We start from the raw sequence: 9,656 nt of genomic DNA on the forward strand, positions 1-9,656 counted from the left end.
ATGTCCCCTGAGAATTTCTGCCAGGCATCCCATCGGCCTGACGCAATCTTTGAGAGTCTTAAGGAGAAGGTCCCCAAAAGCTGCTCAGCTAGAACTCAGTTTCCAAGCACAGTTGTTTTTCAGAGGCGTCATCAGTGGCTCAGACGGTAAAGAACCTGCCTGCAATGCAGAAGACATCAGTTTGATCCCTGGGTCGGGAAGATCCTCTGGAGAAGGGAATGACAACTCACTCCAGTATTCTTGCCTGGTGAATTCCATGGACAGAGGATCCTGGTGGGCTACAGTCCATGGGGTTGCAAAGAGTCAGATACAATTGAGCAAGTAACACACACACACACACACACACACCAGGGTCGTTAGCATGTTGGAGAGAAAACCTCTACCACAGGTTAGATTTGACCCTTGCTCACTTGCCACCATGAGCCTTAAGTTGAGAAGGTGAACTGGAGGGAGGTGGCTGCCCAACAGGACAGTCTCCAAAGCTGGGGTCCACAGGGCAATGGGGGTAGGGCATGTTGTCTGTGAGCCCCCAGGAGTGGCTGAAAAGAGTTGTAAGAATATATAGTACTCTGGCACAGAGAGTACATAGCTTTGATCAGTTTCTCAGAGACATAATCCAAAAAAGGGTTAACTATGAAACAATTAAAAAACTCATCTCCATACGATTTAATCTCAGTTGAAAAACCCAGAGAGTGGGACTTCCTCTGGCTGTCCAGTGGTTAAGGCTTCGACTTCCAACGCAGGGGGTCCAGGTTCCTTCCCTGTTCTGGCAGTTAAGATCCCATGTGCCTTGGGGCCAAAAAACCAAAACATGAAACAGAGGCAATGTTTAACAAATTCAATGAAGAATATTTAAAAATGGTTCACATCAAAAATCAGGGCTTCCCTGATAGCTCAGTTGGTAAAGAATCTGCCTGCCATACAGGAGATCTCGGTTTGATTCCTGGGTTGGGAAGATCCCCTGGAGTATGAAAAGGCTACCCACTCCAGTATTCTGGCCTGGAGAATTCCATGGACTGTATAGTCCATGGGTTCGAAAAGAGTCAGACACGACTGAGTGACTTTCATTTCACATCAAAAAATATTTTGAAAAGAAAACCCAGAAAGAGGTCAATCCATTTCTTATCAAAGGGTCTGCTTCATGGACAGTTTTAAGTCCAATATCCTAAAAGGGTTTTGGCTTGCCTTGAAAACACAGCTCAGAATAAAGAAATAAATAGTGATTTCAATGTTCAAAAGAGACAGCCTCATCTCTCAAAAGTAATAACCTATTAGACTGCACTGGAATACCAAAGGAATAGGCAGTAAATAATCTGAAAAGCTTCTGAGTCCAAGGTGTTTCTAAAGCCTGAATTATCCCTTCATAGATGTCCTAATTGATGGGAAAAGAATATTTCAATGTGAACTTTAACAATGAAGAGAGAAATTATTCCCATGTTCAGAGAGGCTGAAAGATGCTGGAAATAAATAAAATTCTTCAAGAAAAGTAAAAGGCAAGTTGGAGTGGGAGATTGGCTACCAGTTGACTCCACAACCATGGTGATGTCACACATCCTGCAGTTCCCCTCCAAAAGAAGGCGTATTAGGGACTTCCCTGGTGGTCCAGCAGCTAAGACTGCATGCTCCTAAGGCAGGGGGCCCAGGTTTGATCCCTGATCAGGGAACTAGATCCCACGTGCTGCACCTGAGCGTTCACATGCCTCAATTAAATATCCTTCATACTGCAATAAAGATCCCACGCCACCAAGACCTGAGTGGAAAGAAGAGAGGAGAAGAAAGGGCGGGAGAAGAGAAAAGAGAAGAGGGCGTGCCCATCTAGCCCTGGGAACCTGGTCCCACAGAAATCTCCTGCCCTATCTGAGTCTCTGCCACTCCCTGTCCGGCACCTATACCTTCTGGGTGGGAGCGCCACCAGTGCAGCCAAAAGGAAAAGGAAGAAAGAAAACGGTGTATTGGACTTTCCTGGTGGCTCAGTGGTAAAGAATCCGCCTGCCAGTGCAAGAAACGTGAGTTCAATCCCTGGTCCAGGAAGATCCCAAATGCCTCAGAGTGACCAAGCCCATGTACTACAGCTACTGAGCCCCTGTGCCCTAGAACCTGTGCTCTGCACCAGAAGTCCCTGCAATGAAAGCCCACTTGCTGCAACAGAGAGTAACCGTGAGTCACTGCAGCTGGAGAAAGCCTTCGTGCAGCAGCAAAGACCCAGTGCAGTCAAAAATAAACAAATGAATGAATACATTAAAAAAATTTTTTTAAAGAAGAAAAGGGTGTATTAGTTTCTTAGGGCTGTCATAGCAGATCCCCACAAACTGCGACTCAAAACAACAGAAATTTACCCTCCCAAGATTCTGGAGGCGAGAAGTCCGAAATCAAGTGTCAGCCATTCTAGGAGCCCCCAGAGTCTCCGGGGAAGCCTGCTTCCTGGCTTCCTTTAGCTTCTGGTGGTCGCTGGCGATCCTTGGGGCCCCGTGGCTGCTGCTCCACCCTAAGCCCCACCTCTGTCATCCCGTAGCCTCCTTCCATATGCCTGAGTGTCTGTGTCTTCATGTGACACAGACACATTGTGCCGCTGCTGCTAAGTCACTTCAGTCCTGTCCAACTCTGTGCGACCCCATAGACGGCAGCCCACCAGGCTCCGCCATCCCTGGGATTCTCCAGGCAAGCGTTGCGCTAATTTCTTCTAAACAGCAACCTGACTCAGCTCTGAGTGTACACACACCCCCTCCCTCTTGAGCCTCCCTCTCCCGCACATCCCATCCCTCTAGGTCATCACAGAGCCCCGAGCTGAGCTCCCTGTGCTATACAGCAGTTTGATGGGACCATTTTTATTGAATTTGCAACAATACTTCTGTTTTTTTGTGATTTTGGTGGGGGGAGGACTTTTTTTTTTTTTCCTGGCCACTAGGCATGTGGGATCTTGGCTCCCTGACCAGGGATGGAGCCCACACTCTCTACATTGGAAGGTTGAAGTCTTAACCACTGGACCACCAGAATAGTCCCCCAAATAACATTGTTTTAAATTAAGGTAAACATTGGTGTATAACATGTTTCGTGTGTACAACATTATATTTTGACTTCTGTATACATTGCAGCATGCTCACCACCAAAAATTCAGTTTCCATCCATCACCATCCAGTTGACTTCCTTTACCCATTTCACTCTGCCCCACACCCCTTCCCCTTTGGTAACTCCACTCTGTTCTTTGTAACATAATCTTCGGAGCCTTCTCCGCCTGGTGTTCTTTCACCACGCCCTGTTCTCTTGTGTTTCATGTCTCTGCCTCTGAAAATATTATTTAGTTTCTTTCTCTAATCTTCCTCCAAGTTCTCCCTCTCACCTCTTATTCTTTCTCTGATTCCAGAACTAAAGTTTATATATTTCTTACATGAATAGACGAGTTTCATATTCCTAGTTATTTATTTTGAGCCAATGCATGGAATTTTTTCTCTCCCTTTAGGGAAAAAAAAATGCCTCCCAAAGCCTGCAACGTTGTTTTCTATCTATATCTGACCTTTGGTGGATTATTTTTCCGAGGAATTTATTGGATTCATTAGGAAAAACTCCCCAGTCGCTGCCTTGCTTCCTCCCAGTCCTGGGATGTGCTGGTTTTCCTGGAACCTCTTGGCACAAGAGGGTCTGGTTTCATGCCAGAAACTATTCCACTAGTTTTCTGGTACAACCAACACTCCCCTCCCGGAGCGAGGAAACCTCCCGCTGTTGGGACTTTGAAGGAGCCCGGGACAGGGTCCTAGAAACAGGAAACAGAATGGATTTTGGTGCCTCCAAAGTGAAGGCGAACCCCAAGCCAGGATCTGACACCATCTGGAGAAGCTCTGTCACACCACCAGCCACTCAGTGAGAGATGCGTCCCCGAGCTAGGACGGGTTCAAATTCCAGGTTACTTCTCTGGCAAGTCAGTTTCAGAAAAACAAGAAGGCAGAAGAGGCTCTTTGGGGGTTGAGTTATTTAGAAACAGCCTGGGGCTTCCCTGGTGGTCCAGTGGTTGAGAATCTGCCTGCCAGTGCAGGGGACGTGGGTTTGATCCCTGATCCGGGAAGATCCCACATACTGAGGAGCAACTGAACTCTTGTGCCACAACTACTGAGCCTGGGCTCCAGAGCCCAGGAGCCGCAAATACTGAGCCCGTGTGCTTCAACCATTGGAGCCCGAGTGCCCTACAGCCTGTGCTCTGCAACAAGAGAAGTCACTGCCGTGAGAAGCCCACACACCGCAACGAAGAGTAGCTCCTGCTCGCTGCAACTAGAGACCCCTCATGTAGCAAAGAAGACCCAGCACAGCCAAAAATTAATTAATGAAAAAAGAAAGGAAGAAATACCCCAGAAAGGTTAAACACGAGGCAGGCATGTGGTCCTTCTGATGGGCCCCTGTGGCAGGGCCAGTCACCAAGGCTCAACTTGTCTTTAGTTTCCTCTGGGATCCTTTGGCCCCTGCCACCAGGCACAGCTCTAGGAGGTCCAGCTGAGGCCCTGTGTGTGCCCCTCACTTCAAGGAAGGTGGTAGTTGGGAGGAACAGAGGGGGAGCAGCAGGCAAAGGAGAGTCCCCCAAACTGGGGAGGGTGCTCTGTCCCTATGAAGGAGTCTGGTCCCTCAGGGAAGTGTCTGATGGCACAGGGTGTCCAGGGAGGCTGGACACTAGGCCTGGGGCTTGCAGCCTCGGCCAAAATCCCCTTACACCTCGCGTAACAGGGAGCCTGGGGAGTCACCAGTCTTCTCAGGACCCTGGGAGCCCAAACCACAAGGAGCTTGAGCAGGGACCACAGGCAGAATCCCTTCCCTTCCCGTTTTCCAGGAACCACATGATACTTCCAGATTCTTATGTAACTCCAGGCAGAGAAGGGATTTGCCGACTGAGGCCAATGTTAAATTTCACAATAGGCTGGCAGAATGGAGGCCCAGGAACAGACTTTATTTCATTTCATGATAATAAAGTAATGTGATGTTTGTTGCAGAGCCAAGTTTGAGGATGGTAAGTCAGGCCTTCTACACAGAACTTTTAAAAAACATATTTATTTATATATTTGGCTACACTAGGTCTTAGTTTTGGCATTCCGGATCTTCAAGTTTTGTCATGGCTTGTGGGCTCTAGTTCCCTGACTAGGGATCGAACCCAGGCCCCCTGCATTGGGAACATGGACTGTTAGCCACTGGACCGCCAGGGAAGTCCCTTACGTACAACTTGGAATCATGCTCTTTGAGGCTAGTGTGCAGGACCATAGAGCATAGCTGGTGAGTGAGCCTAACCAGCCATTCCATCCTCACCTTTCTGGATGTTTTAGCAAGAAGCATTTTCTCAGTATCTGTTAAGGTGCAGATCCTGTGTGAGATTAGAGGATGCATCAAAGAACCGATATACGTGGCCTCTGGGGCTTGTAGTACTTTGCTCACGCTTTTGGTCATGTTTGTTTAGGGGGAAAGTTGCTAGAATGTTAGGGGTTCACAGGAGGTATTCCTTTCTGGTGTTAAAGGTCTATTTGGGAAGTGCACCCCCACATCTGGAGAGACTGGGAATCATTGCAAAAGGTTTTCAAATGCATAGGGACATTTTTTTTAAATCAATTTGCAAATGCAGGAAAGACAAGTTCATATGAAAGTCTGCAATTTTTTTATGTTAGTTAAAGAGGGATCCTCAAACTTGAACAGGTTGGGACCTGTTGATCTAACTGTATTCAACTCTGAATTTGTCAGAGTTCCACTTGCTGTCTTTCAGGGACACAGCTGTCCAGCCCTTGGTCCATGAGCAAACATAAGTAGACAGGGACATCCCTGGTAGTCCAGTGGCTAAGACTCTACACTCCCAATGCAGGGGGGCCCAGGTTTGATACCTGGTCAGGTAACTAGATCCCACATGCCACAACTGAAAGATCCCGCATGCTGCAACTAAGACTCCGTGCAGACAAATGAAAAAAAACCACATAAGTAGACATGTGTGAACACCCACAGGGGCCTGGGATGACACATATGCACACATACACATGCACAGAGCAATAGAGAACAAAGACGGCCCCTCTCTGCCCTTGAACAGATCTCGTGCCAAGACCAGCACAGGTGCTTCTCTCTGTTTTGTGGGAGGTGTTGGCATATGGGCATGTGATATTGAAAGCAAAAAGTGAAAATCTAGGCAAGTGACTCCAAACAGGCCAATATATCACCTTTGCTCATCAGGGCTTATTCAACAAGCAATGAGCGCCTGGTTTGTGCAAGGCTTTGCACATTCCACAGCTGTGCAGAAGATGCCAAGGTAAGCAGACACCTTGAAGAAGCAGGAGCCCACAAATAACCAACACCGACAAGCCAGTTACAAGCCGACCCAGCCCTCAAAGAGGGCGCCTTCCCCCTACCCTCCCATCCCTCCCACCCCTCCCCCCTCACCCCCCCCCCCACCGCCCTCCTGCCTTTTGCACACAGCTGGCTGTTTGCCAAACCCAAGCTGGTCTCTTCTTTCAAGACGGATGCAGCTAATCCGTGTAGTGGAAGCAGAGGATTCCAGGCCATTCAGGCAAAAGCCCAGAATTGGTTTGGAGTAGAATCCAGCCCCAGGTGGGCCCACCACTTGATATATTGCAGCTCAGGGTTGTGTGGCAGAACCAATGCCAGGTGGAGAAAGAACATTCCGTGTGTGTGTGACACAGCTGTGATGGGCAGAAGCAGAGATGGTAGGGCTCAGTTGAAGATGATTTCTTTTTCTTTTTTTTAAATTGAATTATTTTATTTTTGGCTGCACTGAGTCTTTGTTGTTGCTTGGACTTTCTCTAATTGCAGAGAGTGGGGGCTACTCTCTTCTTGCAGAGCGTGGACTCTAGGGGCTGTGGCACACCGGCTTTGTTGCCCCATGGTATATGGAAGCTTCCTGGACCAGGAATCAAACCTGTTTCCTCTGCATTGGCAGGCGACTCTTAACCACTGGACCATGGGAAGTCCCATGATTTCTATTTAAAAGTTTACCAGAGACTTCCCTGGTGATCCAGTGGCAAAGACTCTGCACTCCCAATGCAGGGGGCCTGGGTTTGATCCCTGATCAGGGAACTAGATCCCACATGCCGCAACTAAGGGTTTGCATGCTGCCACTAGACATCCCACGTGCTGCAACTGAGACCTAGCACAGCTCTTTATTTGATAACTAGATAAATATTTTTTTAAAAAATAAAATGACTGAGCCCAGGGGAACAATCCGCAATATAATGATGTACAACTGTAAAAAGAGGAAGTACATTGTTGTTAAAGGAAATGGTCCGGCCACTCTTCCCCATGTACTGATGAGTATGGCACTCATCACATTTCTTGTAGTTATTTGTTTAGATGTGCTTATTCCTGTCATTAGACTGTGAATTATTTTAAAGGGGTTATCTTTAAATAATTTTTTGAGACAAGGAATCTATAAGAAAAAAACATATTATCATTTATTAAAATACAGGATATTCAGCAGCTTTGTAAAAGAACTGGGTTTTGGAAAAGCATCGACAGAACACAGAGCAATTGTCCTTACTTGATGGTGGAGGACAGCTTCCTGGTGGCCCAAGAGGTGAATTTGCTGGATACTTCTTTTGGATACAAAATACACCCTAGCAAATACTTTCTGCAACTTAAATAAACAGAAGTGACTTTCCCTCTTGTCCTCTCTGTCCTTGAGCTAGCTGGGTCCAGGGGGGCTACCCTCTGGGAAAAAAAGAAAGAGGATTCTATTTATAGTGCTTGGTGTATTCTCCTGCTTCTGTCTCAGTTGCTCAGTTCTGTCCAAGACTTTGTGACCCCATGGACTGTGGCCTGCCAGACTCCTCTGTCCATGGAATTTTCCAGGCAAGAATACTGGAGTGGGTTGCCATTTCCCACTCCAGGGGATCCTCCCAACCCAGGGATCAAACCTCGTCTCCTGCATTGATTCTTTAACACTGTGCCATCCAGTAGAAAATAAATATCCCCCTGCTACTGAACATATGAAAATTCAGTCCATGAATTGCCTCTGGTTCACTGTTTGTCAAAGATCTGAGACAGCAAATATTTGTAAAAGATATTCCTAGACATGTTTACTGGGGCTTCCCAGGTGGCTCAGCAGTGAAGAATCCACCAGCGATGCAGGAGCCACGGGAGGAATGAGTTTGATCCCTGGTTGGGGAAGATCCCCAACCAGGCATGGAAACCCACTCCAGTGTCCTTGCCTGGAGAATCCCACGGACAGAGGAACCTGGCGGGCTACAGTCCATAGAGTTGAAAAGTGTCAGACACGACTGAAGTCACTGAGGACACAGACATGTTTATCCCTGTTTTCTTCTAGATTCTTTGGTTTTCATCTTTATTTTCAGGTAGAGCATCAGAAAAGAACTCACAGGAACCATAAACGTTATCATTGTGTGGTTTAACGTCACGCTCTTAGTATTCCCGGATAAAAGGATCACATTCTTCAATGAGGATTTTGGGGGTTTTCGTAAACAGGAGCCCACTTGGGGCCACTGGATGTCACACAGAGTTCTCTGGGCTTGTGCTGAATTCCTCCTGGAAGCGCGTCCCTGCTGAGCGTTCAGACATTCTTAGCACAGACAAGGAATACTCTGCAGCCCCACGTGCTTCCCGTTTGACTCGGCTGCCAAAGAATTCAGAGCCAAATTCTGTACCCCATTAGGGCAATTAACTACCATCAAGGGCTTGTTAAAGTCAACTCCCTCTTCCTTTAGATGCTATCGCTTCCAACTTGATTCCTAACTGTTCTGTTTTATATGACATTTCATCTCTTTGGCGGCTTCAGATCCTTTTGGGAAAAGGCCGAACACAAATAATAACAATTATGATGGCAGCTTAAAATTTAACTGATAGAAAAAAAACAACAAATGGAAAAAGAAAAAAGGAAAAATTGACTGATACAAACAAGTCCTGCTTTTAAATTATATTCATTTAGACAAACTGGACAATCTCCTTATAGTCCCCGAGACCCTTGCGCATGTCTTTATCGTGCTCAAAGATCTGGAGCTCATTTCTTCATCAACTGAATGAGGGGACTGGGAGCTGCCGCCTTGAAGCTCTCGTTAAGGAGCACAAATATTTTCTTGTGAACCTACCACGTGCCAGACACTGTTCTAGGTACCGGGGGTATATCAGTGAAGAAAATAGAGATCTCTGCCCTCGTGGAACTTAGATTCTAGTACAGAGAGAGAAATAAGCAATTAATACAATAAGCATATTACCTGATACATGAAAAGATGGTAAGGGCTATAGGAAAATAGCTGAGCAGATTGAAGGAGAGAGGAAATCCCTGGGGGCAGGGGGTGGCGTTCAATAGGGTAGTCTGGGCAAACCTCGATAAGAAGTGAGATTTGGCTAAAATATGGCATGACTGAACCTACCTGTGAAAGAGAAACAGACTCGGAGACATAAAAAATGGCCTTGTGGTTGCCAAGGGGGAGAGGGGAGGGGAAGGGAAGGACTGGCAGTGTGAGATTAGCAGATGTCAGCTATTATATATGGAATGAAGGAACGACAAGGCCCGACTGTATAGCTCAGAGAGCTATATTCAATGTCCTGTGATAAACCGTAATGGAAAATAACAGGACAAAAAGAATGTCTATATGTGTATAACGGAATCGCTTTGCCGTACAGCAGAGATTGGCACAGCATTGTAAATCAACTATGTGTGTGTGTTAGTCACT

This window comes from Bison bison, unplaced genomic scaffold (assembly GCF_000754665.1).
Source record: "Bison bison bison isolate TAMUID 2011002044 unplaced genomic scaffold, Bison_UMD1.0 scf7180017864371, whole genome shotgun sequence".
Lineage (NCBI taxonomy): Eukaryota > Metazoa > Chordata > Mammalia > Artiodactyla > Bovidae > Bison > Bison bison.